Source organism: Mus caroli, unplaced genomic scaffold (assembly GCF_978045245.1).
Source record: "Mus caroli unplaced genomic scaffold, Mus_caroli_1 scaffold_4, whole genome shotgun sequence".
NCBI classification, from domain to species: Eukaryota; Metazoa; Chordata; class Mammalia; order Rodentia; family Muridae; genus Mus; species Mus caroli.
Window position 1 is genome coordinate 16,101,965 of NW_028227259.1, and position 25,962 is coordinate 16,127,926.

A 25,962-nucleotide genomic window follows, 5' to 3' on the forward strand; every position below is an offset into this window, starting at 1 on the left:
TTTCTGGCAACAAACATGAAAAATTTATAAGGAAATTGATATGTTTAAACATCCAGAAAAAGAAAAAGAAATGTCAATTGTTCAAAGAAATAGTCAACATGATTTCTTTTCTCTTCCCTCCACCCTCAGCACTTAATATTCTATTCATTAAATTCTTGCTCAGCCATGGTCATTGGCACCTTATTCACAATAACTAGGAAATGGAGACACCCTAAATGTTCCTTAACTTCTGAATGGATAATGAAAACATGGATTCTATACACAATGGTTCCCATTCAGCTGTAGAAAAATGTAATTTGCCGGTAAGTGAACGAGAATAGAAAATATATTAAGTGAGTTAAGCCTCATCCCGGAGGACAGAAGCTCTGCATTCTCTCTTATCTGTGGATCCCAGCTTTGAATTTTAAGATGTGGACATACAACCTGGAATCATGGCAGAAAACGGGGAATTAAGAAGGGTCCATATTGGGGAAGAGAAGAGACCCTAGAGGGGGGCATAGTAGGCTACTGTGGTGCTCTGAAGGGGAAAGGGGAAAGACTGCGAGGGGACCTTACCTGAAAAGGATCAGGGTAATACGCTGAGTTTGAATACGGAAAAGGGATAAAGAACATTAGAAATAATTTTAAAAGTCATAGAGAAACATTATTTTATGACCACAGAATATGCCTATGTATAAACACAAGAACAATTGAAGTGTAATCACACTGTCTGGGGGTAACAATTCTCCCCCAACAGCCACTTCCTGTCTAACAATGTTACTCATTACCTGGGACCAGCTACACATAGAAGAAAACCATGGAAGGTCTGCCTCTTTAGGAATCTCACAGGATTGGCTAGACCTAAATAGTTTGTTTCCACTGAAGTGAATTTAATTAACTTTGTATAATCCTGGAAGATCCTGTAATTTGGGCATGTTTTACACTCAACTGATTTTCAAATCTGGTTCTCATTAGTATTAATTGGTTCCCTCTAGATCTAGAAAATGGTTGAAAAGCAACCAATAAGAGTCCAAGCAAAGCTTTTAAAGTTTGACATGATTAATTTTAGCAAAAAATAAAAAAAGTTATTTTTACAGATATAAGAAAGAGTAAGTGAGTCCTGCTGAAGAAGTTTTCTATAGACAAGATAAGCAAAGCAAATGCATGTCCTGGTGACCTGCCTGGGAGTCCAGCCCGTGGACCTTAGGCATCCTCAATACTTGGAAGACTTACATTGAGTGCAAACAATGATTCAACATAAAAATAAGTACTAAATCATCACACCACAATGAGAGGGACGATAACAAAACAAAGAAAAACAAACAAACCATCACCAACAACATAAATTGAAAGCTCTTACCAGGTTATTCTACAACAGTTACAGAAGTATACATATATACAAGAAAATGTATTTATTTTTACTGAACAAGGGACTTAGATACCTTAAATATGAAGTAATAATGTACTGAAATAAATAAATGGGTATAATTGAGGAGGAGGCATGAAATAAATACAGTTAAACTACTCTTTATACTGTGGCTTTCCATGTGAAAACAGGTTTTCAGACTTCTGACAATGGGCATGAATAACCACAAGAACGTTCACACCTATTCAGCCATGTGGATTGGCATACTCATATCTAAGCATCCAGTACTGTGGGCCTGAGCAGTCAACAGAAGGACTCACCTTTTATCATTGCCTCCTATTGTTAGTCCTAGAAAAGGGAGCTGAGAAATAACTTGATTCTTCATTTTACCCTACTTTCTGTTTAATATCTGCTTGTAATTAACTTGTTTTTGAATTTTATTTGCATCGACTACAGCTTTTATGCTTCTCACATAATTCTGTAAACGGTATTTACTGGCTAAGACTGCCAAGTCTGAAGAGGATCTCTTTGGAATAACAGCTTTGTCATTATATCAGTGTGATAACGTAAGTTTATTACTTCTACACTGAATTACCAGAGATAGTAATTTCAACCCTTTCTTCCTAGCAGTATTGAAGGAGTTAAAAGAAAGGAAAAAAAATCCCTCTCAGTTCCATATATAAAATAAATACTCAACAAACATTGATTTCACATTATCATTGAAAAATGAGAAATCTGTGAATATTAGAAGATAATTTAGGAACTTCTGAAACTTTCACTGAGAACAAGTTCTCTGTTTGTCAACGTTGTGTAACAGTTTCAGACACTGGCCCATAGCAGATCCATATCTACAGATGAGCCTTATTTTAAGTTCTCATATATTTCTGCAATTATGGTAGCTAAGGTCATGGCCTGGAATGTAGATTCCTCTTCTGTATGTACAGAATTCTATTAGTTATTATGATTTATATATTTACATAATGTGAAACATTTTCTAATCTCTTGTTCTACTAACTAACATGAATATCCTTGCCCATTATTTGATATGAGGTAAACACATAACACATTGGGATGAAACTGCTCAATCAAATAACAAATATAAGGTAGAGATTGTCAGATGTGAACTGTGTTCAGGGGTACTTGAAGTTAGGCCTCTGAAGGCTCAGTGTTCTGTGCTGTAGCTTCAGTAGAGAAGTGCTCACACTTTAGGAAACACAGTGCAAATAGAATGGATGGGGAAAATGAAAACAGTACCCAGGAAACCTCACTGTGACTTGCTCCTCCAACCAACCATCTGGATGGAAGAAATAGACGATGTGTTCAGACACAGATGAGCAAGCTGGCTCAGAAGCCAAACTAAGTAGCAAGGACTTGTGTGCCCATGCACATCTGTTGAAATTCTCTTTCAGCAAAGCCACATCATCTCACAAATTCCCAACACACATTATTGAAGATTCCATTCATCAAAGATAAAGGGAATGAATTATTTGAGAAGCAGCTACTCTGGACCTAATTTTAAGATACACACAATTGATTCATTAAGCGTGAGAAATATGAACCATAGAAGAAAACTGTTTGGTGAGCTAAAATTTCACCACGCTCCATAAGACTGGATTGCACTTTCACTATTGCATGTTTGAGAAAGAATACCTACCTGCCTAGGTAATAACTGATATAATATTGTCATGTTTTCTTCCATTGGAAAATAAATTAATATTTTTATTCAGTTTAAATTCTATGCCATTTAAATGCGTGGGTACAAGTATTTAATTAATTATTTTATGTTCTTGTGTATTCATTTTTCAAAAGAAACATGATTCCATCTAATGTTATCAACAGAAGTTGAGTGGAAACAAAATAATAAACTGTATTGTTCATGAGCATTGTGACTGTCCCTTCATCTCCTCCTTGCTCTTACACAACAGTGCTGTCTGGTGGGACATTCTCTTTATAGTGGCATGGCCCTGGATGTTCTGTGACAATTTTTCTCAGAGTATGATATAGTCTAATGAACCCTGGATCTCCTCTAAATCATGTAAGGGGATGTACAATATCAACATTTCTTCAAAGGAAAAAAAACACTAATATAAAATCTCCCTCTTTCACTCTTATCATAGTGTGTGTGTATGTATGCATGCATGTATGTAAGTATATGCAGGTGTGTGCACATGTGCGTGTGTGTGTGTCATGTGTGTGCAGGTGCCATGTGTGTGCAGGTGCCTTGGGGGACCAGGAAATGGTATCCAATCTACTGTAGCCTGAGGTATAGGCAGTTATGAGCTACTCAAAGTGTGTTCTGGGTACCAAACTATGACCTTTAACAAGAGTAGCACATGATCTTAACTGCTAAGTCTTATTATCTCTAGCCCCTAAATCTTCCTTAACTTTAGAAAGCTTGAATTGAAGCTGTAACAAATAGGGAAATCATTATTTAAAAAAAAAACTTAGAGATTTTTGTTTTTATTATGAAAGAGAACCTAATTTTACATTAGTGAACCTCATAATCTAATTCTATCAATTTTTCAAAGAAGCATATTACAAAGCTCCAGCAGTGGAAATTTAGAAAGAGTCTTGTGAGGTTCATGGGTATAAGGTAAATAATGAAACACAGGTTGAAAATCAGCAAAACACCTATCATCTCATCGTGAAGCTGTCCATGCAGTGACAGAACTTCAGCCCTCTGCAAGTGATTCCAAAGTGGAATCAGTGGTACAAGGTGGAATTACATCATAAAATGAGGTAATGATGTGTTCATCTTTACAACTACATTGGAATATATCTTTTTCTTGTACTATAATCAGTTACATCCTTGAGAAAACTACAATAGTTGAAAACAATCCATGTTGTCCAACTGTCACATTTCTTTGTGTGACTTAGTAGACTACATTGAAGCTTCACAGTCCATTAAGCAAGATTATGGGACACATTTTTTTTTGTGCCTGAGTTAATTAGCACCACATGGCAAAAATGTTAATAACCCCCCCCCACACACACACACATACTTAATGAAACTAATCTAAAAACATTGGTCAAATGGCCTTCTGTGCATTAAAAATCCATATGACATTCTCTGAAACACTTTAAGGCTTACCAGAATAGTACTTGTCACATAGCAATCCATAAGAATGAGATGTTTCAAATTTAGTTACCTGATGCCATTTTATATAGCTGGGACAAAGTAATTAAAAGTAGCATGGAACTGGCACACCAAGAGACACAGCAAAGATCAAGGGCATAGAATTGAGGACCCAGATATAAGTCTACACTACTATGGTTTACCTTATTTTGACAAAGAAAGGGGTAAATACCATGGATGATGAAGCGACAGTAACAGCACAAGCAGCTGACTATCTGAGTAAGATACCAGATCAGATACACAGAAAATAAGACCAATAATCAACAAATAGGATCTCATTATAAACATTTCTAAATTACAAAGTGAGTTAATGGAAAGCCAACAGGATGGAGAATGGGAACAATTTTGACTGATACAGGATTAATATTGAACACCCCCCCCATAAGAAAATCCTAAAATTAGATGCTAAGGAAACAAACAACTCAGATAACAATGGACTATAGATCTAAACATAGTATTCTCATAAGAAGAATTACAGATGGGCTCAGAAATAATTTAGAAGTGTTAAATATTCTTAGCTATCAGAGAAATTCAAATTAAAGCATGAAGCAAATGGACATGAAAATCCCTATGGCGGTTGCTCATTAAATGCTCATTAAATGGTGGGGTGCATAGGGGACAGTGGAGCACAAGTGAAGTGGGAAAACAATGAGGGAATACTGAGAATTAAGGGATTAAGTGTAGATGAAATAGGATGGATGATGGACAGATTAGAATTTGGGATAATAAGTATCTTAATTAACTTAAACTAAATAATAATAATAATAATAATAATAATAATAATAATAATAATAAATCTATAGAAAGCCTAATGGAAATACAATAGTGTTTAGGTTAATTGCAAAATACAACTTTCAAAAATAACTACCCTGTAAGCATACATAATTTCCCTATCACATGACATGATTTATCAATTAAAATTCACAGGACACAGCATGTGCTATCTTACTATGAGTTCCTGTTCAGGAAGCCCCAGAAGGAACCAAAGTAACACAGGTTATTGCCATTGTCCTTGGTTGCCCATAACTACATGGGGATGCCCATTTTGCCCATAATGCATATAACCTGGAGGACATAGAAAATTCAATGTCAAACTGTGCGTGAAACCTTCTCCATGATGTCTGGATTATATAGTGCTGGATGATGCTAGGCCCTTTGAAATGGGAGAAAAGACATCATTGTTTTTAATCCACACTGTGCTATGAATGCCACGATACCAACCCGGCCAGCAAGTTGTGCTTACAGATACAGTTGTAGCATTAACGTAATGGGTAACTAATCACTTCTCAACTAGACTAGGAGCTCGATCCACAGGGTCCAGCATTTTATGCCTTATACTGTAATCTTTATCTAAAGCCCGTGGCTGGGTAGATCATGGTCCTCAGGGTAGAAGCTGTTTTTGCTACTTTACTGAGAGACCATGCTTTCTACATGTTTATGTTTATAATCACAGAGCAAGGCTGTGAGCATCCTTAATCAAAGAAGCCTCTTTTGGCAATGGATGGTGTCAATGGTAAGAAGCATAACTAGTTAGAGAGCTACAAACAACAGAGTGAGTGCTTAGCCCTAAACCAGGCATCTCTGTTAACCCCACTGCCATTAAGGGTCATGAGCACAGAGAAGGAGGGAAAGAATGTAAGAGCCAGAGGATGGAAAGGCATGCTGTGGACTGCTGTCTTCTAGATACAACATTGCTCTTACGATAAGGAGCTGACTGTACCTGTGGCTACTAGCGCAAGACTTGTGCAATACTGACCCAGCATGGATGGGGCGGGATGTTCTCCAGGCCTGGCTCCATATTGAGGAGCCATTGCAACTGTTAGTTGCTGGAGAAGGAAGAAGTGTTCTTTTTTTCAAGATATGACCACTGGTAGGTTTCTCATGCTCCAGTGGATGGCCTCGTGCGTGTGCTGATAGGGGTGTCATTTTAACTGGACTTCATGGTTTACTTATGATACTGGAAGTTACATGTCAGGGTAAATATGAAGAAAGTTAAGGGAAGAAATAATGGGCAGATATGATTATATTTCATTGCATGTAAAGTATCAATTTCTCAAAAAATAAAAACTAAGTTAAAATTTAAAAGAACATTTAAAAACATAGAATTGTAACAGATACTTTATTCATTAGTCCAAAGTGTTCCCAGTGAATAAACAATATTCTATGTAATAAATAGGATTGTGAAAAATAATGTGATACTTGATTATGTTTTCACTCTCTTCTCACATCGCTATGCTAAGCACTCTGGATTTAAAGACACAGAGAAGCTACTGATCTCTTCAAAGAGATGATGGTCTCACTGAAGTCAAACAGCAGCTGGGAGCCCCCCGGCTGTGTAGAGCACTTCTCTCCCTTACCTGCAGGAATGAATGTGCCCCTTGATGAGTTGTTTCCTTTGTCACTTTACAGGCTGTCCCATGGATTGTGCTTTAAAAATGCCTGGAAAACAAGGCAAATGAACAAAGCTTTAATGTTTGACCTTTTTGAAACCCCCACCTTTCTTTTAATTAAGATTATTATTGAAACCCATCTCTCCACGCCCTGAAACTGTTTCGGAACTGTCTTCAACAATGCTAACCTCTGGGTTCTCTCATCACTGGCCACTCAGGCCATGCTTATCTCTTGCTTCTTCCCAAATTGGATCCCAGAGATCATTTCCATCATTTCTGTGTTAAATTTGGCTCATGTCTCTCACTCTCCATTTAGCTGACTTATCTCTTTAGACAAAACCTGTTCACCCTTCAGCCACTAGAGACATTTCCGGCCTTCTATCTTCACAGTGCTTCGGGACTCAATCTTTCCACTGTTTCTGCTGAACTCACTATGGGCAGTCCCATCAGGATCTGATTCCCCAGAAAACATGCTATTTTTCTTGAACACAATTATTTACAAATGGACTTCTTAAAACTTTATGGCAAGCTTTTTTGGAAGAACTTGAATAAGAATTCTGGATTCTGGTTGTCATGCTCGTGTGACCCAGCAGCCACAGCTTTGGTCTCTGTGGTATGAGGGGTGGATAGAGTGGTGACTAGATTAATGAGTCACTCACATAGAGGTTTTAGCCTTGGAAACGGAATCCACAAAGACACATGAGAGAAAGAGGCTTTTAGAAAACAAGAGCAAAATAAATTTCCAGCAAGAAATGACCTGACCAGAAATTGAACAGCATCCCTCCTTCCCTCCGGAAATGAAAAAGTCTCCCTTTGGAATTTATTCAAACAGAACTACAGGATTATGTCTTAGTTGGGAAACAATACATTTCCAGACAAATGTCAGTTGCTTTGGTGGTGTTTTATTCCACGTGATAGTATTCTCATTGTCACAGACAGGGGCAGCGTTAGCCACCCTTTGGCTATGCATTTGGTAAAGCGACTGTTTTAGAAACAGAATGTCATGAAAACAGTGTGTCAGCTCCAAGCACAGAACCAAAGACATATGTTGCTATTTGTTTTCTTGTGGTTTACATTTGCCAAGATAGATACCTCTGGCTAGCATGTTGTTGACAGAAAAATGTTGAGAAACCCATGCAACAGGAAGGCCATGGCCAAGGGGTATCTATCCAGTCCAACAGGTCAGTGACAATGGCCAACCTTCAGAAGCTGCAATGAGCTGACGTTAGGTGACCCCAGGTGTCTGCTTTCTGTTCTGTTAGAAGGCCACTGAATTAATCATGGTTACTTTTTCTTGTGTTATACTGTATATTCAATACAATAGTGTATCAAATAAGACAAAAATTATCTGCAACTTATGTTTAATTCCAAAATTCCCTTGTCAATGTTCTTTCAACTAGAAAAGAGCTAATTTTTCATAATGAAAAGGATTAATCCTAAATGGCAGCTTTTCATTAGAAAATAAAATAACACAAATATACTACACCTAAAAAAATCAGCATGGGCTTTCTTAGATCTAAATTTCTAATTCTTGTCCCACAGCAATGAACCAACTGCCAGAATCATGCTTCGATTATCTAGCAGAGTCTGATATTTGTTTCTGTGTCTCTCAATGTTAGCCTTAAGTTACAGTCCTTAGGAAGAGAAGAGAAACGGTATAATAAAGACAAATTGTAGAGGTGTTATGCAGAACTATTTGTCCCTAGAAAATGATTAAGATTTTGTATTTTCTTCTGAGCCCCAGGGCTTTATCACAAAGAAGATCTTAGGAATAGCATTCAACTATGTAATATGTATTAACTTCTCAAGTATACGGCAAATAGAAGTGAGAAGTACTATTTGAAAGTTTAACTTATACTTGTTAACATTTAATGTGTATTCTTATGATCCACAACATTTTTTAAAGGTAGTTATTAAAGTTTAACATGCTATTATTTAAGGAGACAAGGAGTCCAGTAGAAAAGTCTGAGCCAAACAAAGCACTATTATAGAAACATGATTAATAAGGCCTGAGTATGAGATCAGGGGAGTATAAGTGTCCCATGCAACTTTTCTAGGGCAGCAGCTCGGAAGAAAATCAGGATAAATGGATACTGAAGGGTACAATGTCAAGGCACTGCTGCATTACTGGAGAGAAAAAGAGAAAAAGAAAAAAAACCAGATCCACGAAAGACAGAGTATGTTAATACATGCATGGTTAGCCAACAATTCTGTTTGGGAAAATGAACTAAAACAGTAGTAATAAATTTGGGGGGAATGATACTTGCACAAAACTACATAAAAGTGGAAATAGAAAACATCTATGTACCTTTAAATGAAATGTACTTACTTTATACAATATAGACACTACACATAAGATGCCTATTTATTAGACACACATTTCATGCATATGTTTTTTTAGCAATGCACATGTGTATGTTTGTTTATAACTGTGACTTTATTCAGTGACAATTCATAAATATATCCTAATGATATTTTATGAAAGAAAAACCATAAATTTTTCCTAAATATGGTACAGAATAGGTGTATGTGTGTATACAGATATAAATGTATGTATGGATACTTATAAAACCAGTGGTCTAGTTACTAAAATCTGTTTTTGAATTACTTATCAGTGTTTCATAAATTTTATAATTTTTATATTTTGTTCTATGTATTTTAATAATGATAAAGTAATCTCTAAAAATTGAATAAATCAGAAAAAACAAAATAATGTATTTAATGTTTCTCTACACGCATTTAGAGCAGACAAATACAAAATTTAGACAAGTGAGCTTCTAGTAATATAGTCTAATGAACTGATAACACTGTATTGATGATGCTAGGTATTTTCAGTGAAGAATTGAATTGTTTCTAAAATAGATGATTATCAAGTTTATAGGGAACCATAATATTATTGCATATACTTGATATATACAACTGGAATATATACTTGTTCATACTTGTACATGACAGTACTGTACACCATAGCTCATTTGTTAGACCACTAGGAAAGTATATGGATGCATTAAATAAGTAATGGCTCCTTCAAGCAGAAAATTCTGAGGACAAAGCTCATCATTGAGGATATCATGTGTGCAAGCTCCACAGAAACATTGTTCACACATACCATGTCCTCTTATTCTTCTAAATACCTGTGCAGTAACACCTGCCTCCAACTCCAGATTTGTTTAGTAATGGTGTAAGGGCTCTGGGACATCGTTCACAAAACTACTCGCCCACCAGACTTCTTGGATTCTCACTCTTGTTCTGTGGCTAGGGAATACCCTCTGAGTAGTAGCAGTCCTTGTCTTCATTTGAGCATGGCATTGATAGAGCAGGAACTTTGTAGCTTAATATGTGGCATATCTACACTTTCATATGCTGGTCTCTTATTTTTCTCTGAAACCTGAACTATCTGTCATATGAGGACAGAAAAGGGAGGTTCCTCCATTAACTCAATTTTAAGGAACTAACCAGACCCCACCCGTGACTCCCCCGATGGTTGTGTTGCATCTGGAGGACCCTTATTTTCCAGATGGCTGACTTGACTACTGCTGATGAGAGGTATTAATTTGATGTTAGCCTTGCTACCAGTGAGATAGAGTACTTCATCAGACACCAAAATTTACATGAGTTCTTTGGTAAGTCACTTTTCCATGATCTTGTCTCTGTAGGACATAAAAAAAGGCCTTTTGTAAATCGGAAATTTCCTGTGATGATAATTTCTGTCCAACAGTGGCAAGATTAATTACTAGTTGAAAAATACCTTCCTATGACTTACAGAATACTTATTTAATTCTGTGCTCATCTATACAACTCTCAAAAACAGAAAAAGTATAATGTACGTAAAAAAAGAAAATGAATTTAGGAGAGGTGAGGAATTGGAAAGGGGAACTTGGAGGAATTAGGCAGAAGGAGTTGAGAGTGAGTACAATCAAAACATATTGTTATAATTTTGAAAGAATAAAATTTTATATTTAAACAAATTATATTTGAAGATTATATGGAACTCATATTTGTTTAATTTCTGTTGAATGATTAACTGAAAACTCATAATTAATTATCTTGTTTTTAATTATTTATAAAAAGTTTCATCAAACCTCAGGGGCTTTGTAATTGTTAAAAAATGCATTTATAAATCTTGAAGGTCATTTACAGTTCCATAGTTAGTATCTCCAAAACCAGACTAATAAATGTCAGCACTTGCATGCGAGATAAACATGTGCATGAGAAAAAGTATTGTCAACAAGAAAAATCATAATCAGACTGAATTTTCTCTATTCATTGAATTCTAGAGTGAAGTTCCAAGGATTGAGTAAACTGCTCATTCAGTCAACAAGCACGCTATTGGAGTCATCTACCAAACATATGAATACAATCGACTCTATTTATAAGAACAAAGTGCAATCTCAGGAAGTTGTCTGGTCTTGAAAAATATTCTCAAATCACCAACTTATTCCATACAAGAATGAGGTGGAGAAAAATTAAACTCTATGCTCATCAAAATTAATATGGAAAAATTCATCCAATTTCGTAGACAATAAACTTCAAAGTATTGGTGGCTTTTTGCTTCCTATATTAAATGCTCACAATATTTTCCAGTTATGGTTGATTTATGAGAAGTATGGCAAAAGCACTGGCAGTCTGACTCATACACAGTTACTAAAAACATAAATTGGATTACCGTGGTAACTAGTTTGAAACATTTTTGAGTCAAATGGAAAGATGACTCTTACAGAGGACCCAGTTTGATTCCCAACACCACAATGCAGGTTACAACTGTCTACAACTCCAGTTCAATGGGATCTGAAGCCCTCTTCTGATTTCCATGGGTGCTATACAACTATAGTTTTATATATATACATACATACATACATACATACATACGTACACACGTACATATGTACGTACCTATGTTACAAACATACATACATATACATACATATACATATTCAGGCAAAAACACTAATATAGATAAAATAAAGATAAATGAATCTTTAAACACACATAATGTATAATGAAACATGTTATTCTATTAATTGGAACTAAGTTCAAAATAGTAGACACAGTTAATATTTTCCTTTAATATTTTAATGTGTGTGTGTGTATGTGTGTGTGTGTGCGTGTGAGTTCAGATGCACACAGAGGCTATAGACATTGAATTACTCAGGAGCTGGAGTGATGGGCTGTTGTGAAATGTGTGAATGATAGAATTAGAATTTGGGTTTTTGGCAAGAACAGCAAGGCCCTTTTTTTTAATATTATTTTTTTTATTGGGTATTTATTTCATTTACATTTCCAATGCTATCCCAAAAGTCCTCCACACGCTCCCCGCCCACACTCTCCTACCCACCCACTCCCACTTCTTGGCCCTGGCGTTCCCCTGTACTGAGGCTCTTAACTACTCTGCTATCTCTCTAGTTTCCAGAATCTTATCTCAGTGAAATTCATAGCAACATGAGGGTTTGATGCCAGGGTTCTTATTTTGTATAATAAAAATATTTAGCTCAACATTATGTTCCCAAGGAAATAAAACTGATCTTCTGAATTACATTATCTGGATTGTTTTCATTGTAATGAGTATCAAGGTGACACAGTAAAAGATAATGAGGAGATTTTTAACCATATTTTAAAATGTGACTTTGGGAGATGGTTCAGTGTGCAAGGTATTTTTTGCATGCCATAGCTTCAGTTTTTAACTTGATAGACATAGAGACAACCTTAGTTGAGGAATTGCCTCCATCAGGTTGGCCTGTGGGCCTGTCTGTGAAGCATTTTCTTGATTAATGTTTGATATGGACCGAGCATACAATGGATAGTGCCTTCCCTGGGTACGTAGTCCCTGGTTATATGTGAAACCAAGCTGAGCAAACCAAAGACAAAAAGCCAGTAATAAGCTTCACTACGTGGTCTGTTACAGGTTTTTCTCAGGTTATTGTCTTGACTTTAACAATGATGGACTGTGATGTGGAATTATAAGATGAAATAAAGTCTTTGCTCCCTTAATTGATTTTGGTAAGTCTTTTAACACAGCCAGCAGAGAAACAAACTAAGACACTATGTGTATGTGAGAACCCAAGTTCATATTACCGGAACCCGCATAAAGTTCCAAGTGGTTTTATAATACCAGTGTTTCTATGGTGAGATGGGAGATGGAGACATGAGGGTCCCTAGAAGCTTATGGATTAAATAACCCAGTGAATGAAATAGCAAATAAAAGATTCTGTCTCATTGAAGTTTGAAGGCAAGGATCAATATCTGAGGCTGCTCTCTGACTTCCACATGCTTTTATTACCTATGCATTCCCCAAAGCAAGCTCATTAACATTTACATACATACACATGTATTTATTTGATTAATGTCTATCTCCAAATAATATAGGATTAATTAAAATATCCATTGTCCAGATGCACTGAAAGTCACTGAGATCACCATGAATCACCCCTATGACTTGATCACAAAATCTTTTGCAAGAATAACTAAACAAATATCCAAAAGTGGACCTTCATGGTTCTGTTTTAATATATGAGCAAAATACTATGATAGAAGTATATTCAGATATGCCCCAAGTTTTCTCAATCTCCTAATTTACAGACAATTCTGAGACAGACAGAGGGAGAAAGAGAACATTTTGAACGTGATCCTCCATAGATTCATTGACTTTGTATGCTGTGAGATTATCTTCTATGGCTGTGAAAAATTACCAAGAAGTTAATGACCTCAATTTAATAAATGACAATTCTAAGGAAGTAGAAGTCTGTTTCTTTGAGCAGAAACCAAGGCAGTAACAGGTAGACTTCATTGCTGGAGGCTCACTAATGGCATTTTCTAGTTTCTTCAGTCCTCTCCAGTGCCTGTACAAAGACTTTCTATTATAGGAGAAAGAGGGAATATAGCCACCCATTGGCAACTACCCATAAAAGTAGTCTGCTTTTAAGACCTTATGGAATTAGTTTGGACTTTTCTGGAGAATCCAGTATATCCAATTCATTTCCATAAACTGTTAAGTTGTTCATAGCTACAAGTGTTTGGGGTATTATGATATTAATGTTATCTCAAAATAACTTCACAAATTTATTTCAAATATATAACAGAAATGTATTTTTAGTAGTCAAAGTGAAAACCCACTTACCAATGTAAATAATGTCCTTAAATAAAATGAGAAGTGATATAATTACAATTTATGCAAATGAGGTACATATTGTAACAATATAGAACAGACTGACATTCAACCTTGCATGGGGTGGATTGGATTGTAATGTAAAATAAATCAAAAGTTCTCTTACACCATCTTGCAATATGCAATGCACTTGCAGAAAGTATATTTCCACCCAGAAAGAAAGTGAAAATATCTTACATCTAAACTTGCTACAGCTTATAACAAATCAGAATATTTTTATGAATTTACCTTTTTATTAACTGAGAATGTTAACTCCTTTAAGAAGAGTAATTATGTTGTGAAATACTAAGGATTACACTGTATCATAAGCTCTTTAGCAGATGCCTCCTCTTTTGCCTGGGCCTCACAGGTTTGGTTAAAGCACACTTTTCTCCCTTTTGTCAGTCAATTTGGAGTGCGGGGAAACCTCATAAATCATTCTTGGAGGGTACATCTAGGACACAACTGTCTCAATTACAAATAGGGTCATATGAAAGTTAATGAGTCCTTTAAATAACTCATTGGTTCCTTGTTCCATTTATTTTTGTGAAGATGTTAGAGCAGGGATCACTTTCCTATGACACTGGAAAATTTAAAAATAATCCCCTGCTGTTTTTTCACATCGCTATGACTTTGTCAAATGTGTTAAATTTTATTTTAGGTCCCTATATTACAGAGCCTCGAGGATAGAAAACAATTCTACCAGTGTAACACTCCATTATAATTTTTAAATTATTAAAATAAAATTGAACATGTATCTGTTAAAATACTAGCCAAACATGCTTTCCCTATCCACAATAATGTTTTATTTAAAGATAATTCATATGAATAACTTCACAGAAGTGTATGATCAAAAAATATGTTCATGTAAAATAACAATAAACTCTCAGAGTCTTGACAGAGGTTTATTTCGCTTCCTTACAAGTAAACTGTGGAGACAAATGATACCCCAACACCATTGCTTTTTGTCTCTGCAGTAAGTCATTAAGACAGCTTCCATCCACTTGCTTACTGTTTTCTCTTCCCTCTTTCTTTAGCTAGAGCTTCCTGTCACTCATGCTGGCATGGAACTCCCTATATATCTGAGGATAGCCTTAAACTATGAATTCTCTGCCTCCCTACCACCAAGTTCTAGAGTTATGGGTTTACAACAGTCAGTAGAATCTTCTTGGTGCTAGAGATGGACTCTGTAACCTCCTTCACGTTGGGCACATACTGCAAGAGTCCTCCCAGCACAAGCTAACTTACAGCTTTTGCAAAATAAGTTAAGATGCAGTTTCTCCTGCTCTGTAAGTTATATGTTTCATTTTGTTTTATTGATGAAGAAAAGCTATGACCTCTCCTAATCCCCGAAGCATACAAACACAGGGGCTCAATAGATTTAAGTTTTACTTTTTGGCAAGGGCCAGGTCACCAAATAACTTTTATTTATATTAATATACAACAAAATACACTACTACTCTCTAATCCAACAAAAATGTGAATCAGTTGATGCTTATGGGTCTCCCAGTACTCTAGCCAGTACATGAGCATTTCCACAACAGGTCTGGGTGTTACTTCTTTATACTGAGACATACACATCATGAAGACAAGTAAAAGAAAACCCTATCTCCAACACACAAGCATGCATTTACATAAACCCTCAGTACAAATGAACAGAATCTTAACAGAGGTTTCAAAGAATGAGAAACATAAAAAAAATCATTAATTTCTAGACTCGTGAGCACTGGGGAGCAGGAGATCTCAGGCTGCAAACCTGGGATGGAAGTGTTACATTCCTTACTGTGGGTTCTTTTTGATCATCTCCTTAGAATGTTCTCTGCTCCCAGCTCCATTCATAGGGATGTTGTTCCCAGTTTCTTGTATTTCTTGGGGAGTGAAGGGTGAATGTAAGGAAATGTCTTAGTTAGGGCTGTGGAGGAAAGGAGACCCTTCCGGATAATCTGTCATCGAAGGAGGTTAGGACAGCAATTCAAGCGGAGCAGGGAATTGGAAGACTGAGCTGTTGCAGAGGCCATAGAGGGTTGCTGCTTACTGAATTGCTCCATATAGCTGGCTCAGGCTACTTTCTTCTTCCTTTTAAAAAATTATTTATTTATTCACTTTACAACCCTATATAAGTCTGATATCTCCTGCTAACCCCTCAAACAAGTCCTCTTCATTTCACCTTCCCCTTCCCAAAAGAAAAGCCCCCCTCTGATTGTCACTACCCTAACATCCCACCACCAGTCTCTCCAACCCTGCACATCAAGCTGCTGCAGGACTATCTGAATCCTCTCCCATGGAGGAAAGGCAAGGCTATTGAGGGGTGTAGGATCCACAAGCAGGAGGACAAGAGGCTCAGGGACAGACCCGAGCTGTTGGAGGACCCTCATGATAGCCAAGGGGCTCATCTGCTGTATATGTTCAGGGACCTAGGGACAGCCTGTGCTCCCTATTTGGATGGTGATTAAGTCTCTGGGAGACCCTAAGTGTCAATCTGCTTTAATAAAGAATCCAGGACTCCCAGCTTTTAGTGGCCCTATCCGCAATGGGCTAGGCTCACTCACATCGGTATCTAATTAAGTAAATGTCCTACAGGCTTACCTACAGCCTGGTGCTATGGAAGGATTTTCTCAGCGGAGGTTCCTTCTTCCCCCATGACTACAGCTTGTTTCAAGTTGACATAAAACTAAGGAGCATTGGGAATATCCTCTTCCTGAAATCTGAGGAGTATTCATAGCTACTTTTCTGTCATAGACATTTTGTGAATGTAGAGCATTGCCATGTCTACTATAACACTTTCTTCTGAGGGATTCAAACTCAGTTTTGTTGCTGTTTTAACTTTTAACACCATGTCAGTGTTAATTGCAGACTTCTCCATGTGTCTAGAGCATACAAGCATAGCCAACACATTCTGCCTTTTGTATACCTAATCTTCTATTCTGTTAGCTCAGATTTTAGTAAATAATGGTTGTTTGAACTTCCTAGAAAAGCCATATTTGTAATGTGTCTTTTTTCTCTGAAACTTCATACCCAATAATTGAGTCACCTCCTTCTTATTTTGTTCTTTTATTTGAGGCCATTTGCTTAATTGGAAATATAATTAGACATTTATCTGCAAGAGAGTTTTATTTCAGACAGCATTTATCAAACAAAAAAAGACTCGATGTTGAAAGATTTCTTCCCATTTGATTTCTGCCTACAAATTAGCCCATTTTATTCTGATCCAATTTCTCTTATATTTTGCCAAAAGAATTTGGAGCTGATTATACATATTATTGGCATTATGCTTTCAAACCAGATCACAGAATTGGTAGTTTTATTACCTATCCATCGAGTTTCTCTAAGGAAATGTATAGAGTAAATCCCATGTGTGCAAAGGTGCCAAAACCAGACCCTTTCTGACTACATATTGTCGATAGGTAATATGTTAGTTTTATAAAAATGAAACATTATTGTTTGCATTTTCTATAATAATCAAGATAAGCTACAGTAGACAGGGAAACAAACAAACAAAAATACCCACAGGTCAATGTTCAATGCAAAAGAGGCTTATTACTTAGTTCCTTTATATGTCCCAGCAACTTTTCACACTGCTTTCCTACTAATAACTCATACATGATCCTCCAGGTCCACAGAACAAGCTCAAGAAGCCATTACAGAGGGGAAGAGGGAGACTAAATGAGGGAGCCTGAGATTTTCTGTTTTATCCCAGAGAGGCAACATATGACACTTCTAACGACTCCTAACACAGTTGTTTAAAATAATTATAGTGGTAACCAGAACTGCAGAGATCACTGTTACTATTTAGTCAATTTTATACATGGCAACACCAGTTGCCCCTCTCAATAATGATTCTCTCAAATCTTTGTAGAGACACACTAGAGTATAACAATGTCATTCAATATAGAAAATGTAACTAATTCTATCACACATGAAAAAAATAACTGAGTCATATATTCCAATAGTTATGAGGGTAATCACTCTTGGTTTTTTAGGTACACAATCTAGTCTCAGAAAGGTTTGACTAAATAATGATAAGAAAACATTAAATATCTATTAGATCATATTACCTCCACTTTAAATGACATTTTTTATGAGTATAAATAGGTTTCTAAATGAAGTTAGTGCGCTATGCATGTGTATATGCCTGCCAAGACAGAAGAGAATGTCGGATCCCTGAAATTGGACTTACTTCCAGGTAATTGTGAACCACCTGATACAGTTGCTGGAAAGGGAACTCAGATTCTTTGCAAGTGCCATAAGTGCTTTTAACCAATAATCCATCTCTCCAACCTCACCTTTAATCTTAAAATGCATTGTATTAGCATTTCTTTCTCCTTACATAACCATACGAAAGGATGAATCCAAATGTTTTAAGAAGATGATGGTATAAACAGGCAAATGGATGGAGCTAAAAGGACAATCATCCTCCAGAGCCTTACAAATATAGAGGCAGATGCTCACAGCCAACCATTCAACTGAGCACGGGGTCCCTAATGGAGGGGTTAGAGGAGGGAATGAAGGAGTTGAAGGGGTTTGCAACCTTATAGGAAGAACAACAATATCAACTGACCAGACCCCCCAGAGTTCCCAGGGACTAAAGCCTCCAACCAAGGAGTACACATGGAGGGACCCATGGCTCCAGTCACATATGTAGAAGAGGATGGCCTTGTCAGGCATCAATGGGAGGAGAGGCCCTTGGTCCTGTGAAGGCTCTATGCCCCAGTGTAGGGGAATTCAAGAGTGGGAAGGCAGGAGTGGGTGGGTGGGTGGGTGGGTGAGGGAACACCCTCATAGAAGCAGGGGGAGGGGGAAGGTCATAGGGGACTTCTGGGTGTGTGTGTGCAGAAACCAGGAAAAGGGATAACATTTGAAATGTAAGTAAAGAGAATATAAAATTTTTTAAAAAGTAAAAAAAAAAATTCCTGATTTTTAATACATGGATAGTATTCCATTGTCTAAATGAACCATGGTTTCTGTATCCATTCTTTGGCTGAGGAACACCTGGTTTTGATTATAGTTTCCGACTGTTATGAATAAAGGTTCTGTCAATGTAGTAGAAAAAAAAAAACGACAAGAAAAGTGAATGATCATCCTGAATGAGGCAACCTAGACTTCAAAAACAAATATTGTATATATTATCTTATATGTTCATGTTAGCTATACACCTCCAATAGGCATGCTACAGTCTATATAATCACAGAAATTAGGTATAAAGTACGGCTATGGGAGAATCGTGCAAAGCAGGAGCATATGGTTGAGAGATAGGGAGATAATGGAACAGGAAGATTAAATGGGAAAAGGGAAAGAAAATTAGATAAGCAAGAAATATAAGAAAGAAAAACAATAGAAAACAAAAGTCATTTGAGTGAATATGTGCATATTCACAACTGTAAAAATTCTTAAAATACATATATAGATGAAATAAATCAAAATGAGGTCACCAAATGACTGGAGAGACAATGTGTCTCTAGTCCAGCTAGACACCTTTTACCACCTAAAGAAAGTTCAATCACCAAGAATGGATTACATGTCATCAATTTGCTAGCTAAAGATGCCTTTATGGAATACCCTGAAACAACTCTGGCTTCTGCCAGGGCTATTTGTTGCTTTCCACAAACTGATAGTAAGGCCCAACTACTTTGAGCAACACTTACATATCTCATTACTGCATTGAGCACAGATAGGTGAAGCTTGTGTCTACCTAGAGGCTATACCCCTATGCTAGTGGTCGTGGTACTAGAAGGTACTCTGCACACTATCAAAGGAAAAAGGAAGTGACCGACCTAGCTACAAAACATGAAATTCAAGATGGTGACTTGCCCACATGATACACTTATGCAATAGTGGCACATTGTTGGAGTATCTCACATCTACTTTATTGCTTTTAAGGCCTTCTCCACAATATCGAGCCTATGCCCAGAGCAGAATGGCAATCCTATTTAAGGGAATATCCCATATACTAAGTGCTAAATACAAATATATTAAGTTTAATTTGTGTACTATGCTGAATCAGTATTCAAAAAGCAGAGTGTTATGAAATAGCAATAACCGCACACTAAATAAAATTAATAGCAAAAGTCATAACTATAGCAAGCTAAGTTTTTCTGATCTGCAACCATGTAAGTTGATACTCTACAGAAGTTCTTAGAGGGTGAGTGGTGCCTTAGCTCACCAAAGACATCTTATCTGAAAAGCTTTCTGAAAACAATGATTTGGTTCCTAGTCTGTTCTGAATTTAGCTGTTTTCAGGAACGCTGGTGACCAAGCAACCATAACCACAGTTGTCTTTACTTCTCTTTAACAGGGCGTGGAAATATTAGCCTGCTTTGGAAATATTTACAGAAATATTCCTTTCGAATCAGTGCTTTAATTTTTTTCTCTCTAGCTAAGTAGGTTCATAAACATTCCAATTAACTCATTATTAAATGACTTCAGAATTTTTAGATATCAAATATATTAACTTATAAATTTCCTGTATTTAAAAATGGCCAAAGTATTATTATAACTAGCTTCAACAGAATCCATTATGCAATGTTATATATTAATAGGAAAAGAAGAAAAGTGTTTACATTTTACCATATTAACTGCTTTTCCTAGGTATGGAACCACACTAGGTTGTACATACACAAATACATAGTTGGGACACAAATAAAGAGCTTTTTGGGTTATTAGAAGAGTTGTGCTATTCTAGTTGATTTCAGAGTTGGATAACAGGTCCACCATGTTTCTCCTGAAGGTGTATAAATCTAGGAAACCTCCATATTCCTCAGCTGTTCCTCAAGGCTGGGTTCAAGCAAAGCTTCATTAATATAATGAGGAAAATCTATGTTAATTCAGTTTTTTTTTTCTCCACAGTTAGCATCATCTGGAACAATCTGGAAAGATCAAAGTAAAAAATGATTCTTGAGGTTAGAGAGATGACTCAGAATCTAAGAGTGTTTACTGGTCTTCAAGATTATCAGAGTTCAGATCTCAGCAATCATTTCTGGTAGCTGATAACTTTTTGTACCTATAGCTGCAAGAGATGTTCCAGATTTTTCTGAATTTCACATGTACTTGCATTAATCTGTGCATTCCCACACAAACATACATTCAGTCATAATCTACTATAAGATCCAGTAGAATAAGACCTCTGCTGTGAGATAGGGTCTTTTACATATGACAAGGAAAATGGTCTGAAGAAATCTCAGTAATATGTCTATCTAAAGAACTTCACAATAACACACCAGTTGTCTTGTCAATGTGGATGCACCTGGCCACACCACAAGCTGAGTTGCTATAGACAGTAGCTGCTGAGAATAGGAGGATCAGTCTTGTCTAGGCACAAAACTCCTGATACGTTATCAATTCCAAGTGGTTAATGCTAACTTCTGTCCCCATCAGCAACACAAAAAGGTCTTCATAGAATAGACATTTATACAAATATGTTTAACAGATACATGCACATATGTAAATATGTAAATATATAAATATGTAAATATAAATATGTACTTAGCAATGATAATTAAATAAAAAGACATTAATATGAGAGAAACTGAAGGGAGACACAGAAAGAGTTGGTAGAAAGAGAGGGAAGGATAACAATTATATAAATACAATATTCATCTTCCTCTATGCAAAGCATAAAAGGGCTGAGAAAGAAATTAGGGAAACAATACCCTTCACAATACTCACAAATAATGTAAAATATCTTGGTGTGACTCTAATCAAGCAAATGAAAGATCTGTATGACAAGAACTTCAAATCCCTGAAGAAATAAATTGAAGAAGACCTCAGAAGATGGAATGTTCTCCCATACACATGCACTGGCAGAATAATATAGTAAAAACGTCACCTTACTCAAAATAATTTACAGATTCAATGCAATCCCCAACAAAATTCCAACTCAATTCTTCATAGAGTTAAAAAGAGCCATTCTCAAATTTATTTGGGATAACTGAAAAAACCCAGGACATTGAAAACTTCTCAACAATAAAAGAAATTCTGGGGGAATCACCATCCCTGACCTCAAGTTATACTATAGAGCAATAGTGATAAAATCTGCATGGTATTGGTACAGTGACTGGCAGGTAGATCAGTGGAATAAAATTGAAGACCCAGAAATGAACCCACACATCTATGGTTACTTGACCTTTGACAAGGAGCTAAAACCATTCCGAGAAAAAGACAGCATTTTCAATAAATGATGCTGGTTCAAGTAGTGGTCAGCATGAAAAGGAATGCAAATCAATCCATTCTTATACAAAGATCAAGTCAAAGTGGATCATGGGCCTCCACATAAAACCACATATGCTGAATCTAATAGAAGAGAAAGTGGGGAAGAGCCTTGAATACTTGAGCACAGGGGATAAGTTCCTGAACAGACAGCAATGGATTATGCTTTAAAATCAACAATCTACAACTGAGACCTCATAAAATTGAAAAGATTTTGTAAGGCAAAGCACACTATCAATAGGAACAAATGGTAATCCACAGATTGGGAAAAGCTGTTTACCAATCCTACATCTGATAGAGGGTCAATATCCAAAAATATCAAGAACTCAAGAAGTTAGATTCCACAGAACTGAATAACCCTATTAAAAACTGGAGTACAGAGCTAAAAAGAGAATTCTCATACAAGGAATCTCGAATGGCTAAGAAACACTTAACGTGCTGGGAGGCAGAGGCAGGCAAATTTCTGAGTTCGAGGCCAGCCTGGTTTACAGAGTAAGTTCCAGGACAGCCAGGGCTACACAGAGAAACTCTGTCTCAAAAAAAACAAAACAAAACAAACAAACCAAAACAAAACAAAAAAGAAATGTTCAACATCCTTATTCATAATGAAAATGCAAATCAAAACCACCCTATTAGTCCACCTCACACCAAATAGAATGGTTAAGATCAAAAAGGCAGCTGACAGCAGATACTGGCAAGGATGTAGAGAAAGAGGAACACTCCTCCATTGTTGGTGGGATTACAAGCTGGTATAACCACTCTGGAAATCAGCCTGGCAGTTCCTCAGAAAACTGGACATAGTACTACCTGAGCAGCCAGCTATCTGCCTCCTGGGCATATACCCAAAAGATGCTCCAACATATAACAAGGACACATGCTCTACTATGTTTATAGCAGTCTTATTTATAGTAGTCAGAAGCTGGAAACAACCCAGATGTCCCTCAACAGAAGAATGGATACAGAAAATGTGTTATATTTATATAATGGAGTACACTCAACAATTAAAAACAATGACTTCATGTAATTCACAACCAAAGGGATGGAGCTAGAAAATATCATCCTGAGTGACGTAACCCAGTCGCAAAAGAACACATATAGTATGTACTCACTGATAAGTGGATAGTCGTCCAAAAGCTCACAATGCCCATGATACAACCCACAGTCCATGTGGGGCTTAAAAAAAAAAAAAAAAAAGGAAGACCAGGGTGTAGATGTTTCAGTCCTGCATTGAGAGGGGAACAGGATGATTGTAAGAAATAGAGGGAAAGGGGAACCTGGGAAGAAGAGAGGAGAGAGAGGAAATAAGGGGGCAGTATCAGGAACTGGAGGAGATGGGAGGGAAGTAGAGAGGGTCTGAAAATAGATATATAGCAGAGGGAGATGAAGAACTGGGGATAGCCACTGGAAGGTCCCAGATACCAGTGAATTGTGAGGCTTCCAGGATCCAACTGAGATGACTTTTGCTGAAATGCACAGTGAAAGGGGAGACAGAACCTGTAGAGACCACCTCCAGTAGATAAGCAGGGCCCCTGGTTGAGGGATGGAGCCCACCCACACATCTCTGGGTTAAAAATTTTAACCCAGAAATATTCCTGTCCAAAGAAAAAACAGGAACAAAAATGGAACAGAGGGCCTTCAACTTCAGCCAGGAAGCAGATCTGAGCTCCAGACATCTGCACACCTTCCCCGCCAGAGGAGAGGTGGCCTCCAGGGATGGTTCTGACCACCATAGCAGGTGAGAAAGCCATCTTGTACACCTGTTCCCTCAGAGAGCAGTCTGCGCAGGAGAGCACACAGACTGCAGAAGCAACATTGCTTCTGGGACAGGCCCTGTTTCTGGCCTTCCTCTTCAGCCAGGAAGCAGATCTGAGCTCCAGATATCTGAGCACCTTCCCTGCAAGAGGAGAGCTTGCCTGCAGAGAGTACTCTGACCACTGAGATTCAGGAGAGAGTTGGAATCCCAGGAGTGCTGACAGAGGCTTACAGAATCACAGGAAGAAAAAGCTCCAGCCAGAGACAGCTATAACAACTAATGACAGAGATTACCAGATAGTGAAAGGCAAACATAAGAATCTTACTAACAGAAACCAAGACCGCTCACCACCTTCAGAACCCAGAACTCCCACCTCAGCAAGTCCTGGATACTCTAACACACCCAAAAAGCAAGATTCGGATTTAAAATCGTATCTCATGATGCTGGTAGAGGACTTAAAGAAGGAAATTAATAACTCACTTAAAGAAATACAGGAGAACACAACTAAACAGGTAGAAGACCTTAAAGAAGAAACACAAAAATCCCTTAAAGAATTTCAGGGAAACACAAGCAAACAGGTGATGGAATTGAATAAAAGCATCCAAGATCTAAAAAGAGAAGTAGAAACAATAAAGAAAACCCAAAGGGAGACAACTCTGGAGAACACATCAAAATGATCATCCGTCAAGACCAAGTAGGCTTCATCCAAGGGATGCAGTGATGGTTTAATACATGGAAATTTGTCACTGTAATTCACTATATACACCAACTCAAAGACAAAAATCACATGAGCATCTCATTAGATGATGAGAAAGGATTTGACAAAATCCAACACCCCTTCCTGATAAAAGTCATAGAAAGATCAGGAATTCAAGGTCCATACCTAAACATAATAAAAGCAATATACAGCAAACCAGTAGCCAACATCAAAGTAAATAGAGAGAAACTTGAAGCAATCCCACTACAATCAGGGACTAGACAAGGCTGCCCACTTTCTCCCTACCTATTCAATATAATACTTGAAGTCCTACCAGAGCATTTCAACAACAAATGGAGATCAAGGGGATACAAATTGGAAAGGAAGGAGTCAAAATATCACTATTTGTAGATGATATGATAGTATATATAAGTGACCCTAAAAATTCCACCAGAGAACTAAACCTGATAAACAACTTAGGTGCAGTAGCTGGGTATAAATTTAACTCAAACAAATCAGTGGCCATTCTCTACACAAATGATAAACAGGATGAGAAAGAAATTAGGGAAACAACAACCTTCACAATAGTCACAAATAATATAAAATACCTTGGTGTGACCCTAACTAAGGAAATGAAAGATCTGTATGATAAGAATTTCAAGTACTCACTGATAAGTGGATATTAGCCCAGAAACTTAGAATACTCAAGATACAATTTACGAAACACATGAAACTGAAGAAGAACGAAGACCAAAGGGTGGACACTTTGCCCCTTCTTAGAATTGGGAACAAAACACCCATGGAAGGAGTTACAGAGACAAAGTTTGGAGCTGAGACAAAAGGATGGACCATCTAGAGACTGCCATATCCAGGGATCCATCCCATAATCAGCCTCCAAAGGCTGACACATTGCATACACTAGCAAGATTTTGCTGAAAGGACCGTGATATAGCTGTCTCTTGTGAGACTATGCCCGGGCCTACCAAACACAGAAGTGGATGCTCACAGTCAGCTATTGGATGGATCACAGGGCCCCCAGAGCCCCCAATGGAGGAGCTAGAGAAAGTACCCAAGGAGCTAAAGGCATCTGCAACCCTATAGGTGGAACAACATTATGAACTAACCAGTACCCTGGAGCTCTTGACTATAGCTGCATATGTATCAAAGATGGCCTAGTCGGCCATCACTGGAAAGAGAGGCCCACTGGACATGCAAACTTTATATGCCCCACTGCAAGGGAACGCCAGGGGCAAAAAGTGGGAGTAGGTGGGTAGGGGAGTGGGGGGGAGAGTATGGGG

The 25,962-nt window shown here is 37.3% G+C and overlaps 1 protein-coding gene across 1 annotated transcript in view; it reads right to left on the reverse strand.

Moving 5' to 3' along the window:
- Positions 1-25,962, reverse strand: part of Sema3a (semaphorin 3A) — a 502,602-nt gene that overhangs the window by 377,829 nt on the left and 98,811 nt on the right. Inside the window, exon 2 of the mRNA XM_021162357.2 lies at positions 6,839-6,920. The gene's annotated coding sequence lies outside the window, so the exon portion shown is untranslated. The remainder of the gene's footprint in view (positions 1-6,838; positions 6,921-25,962) is intronic.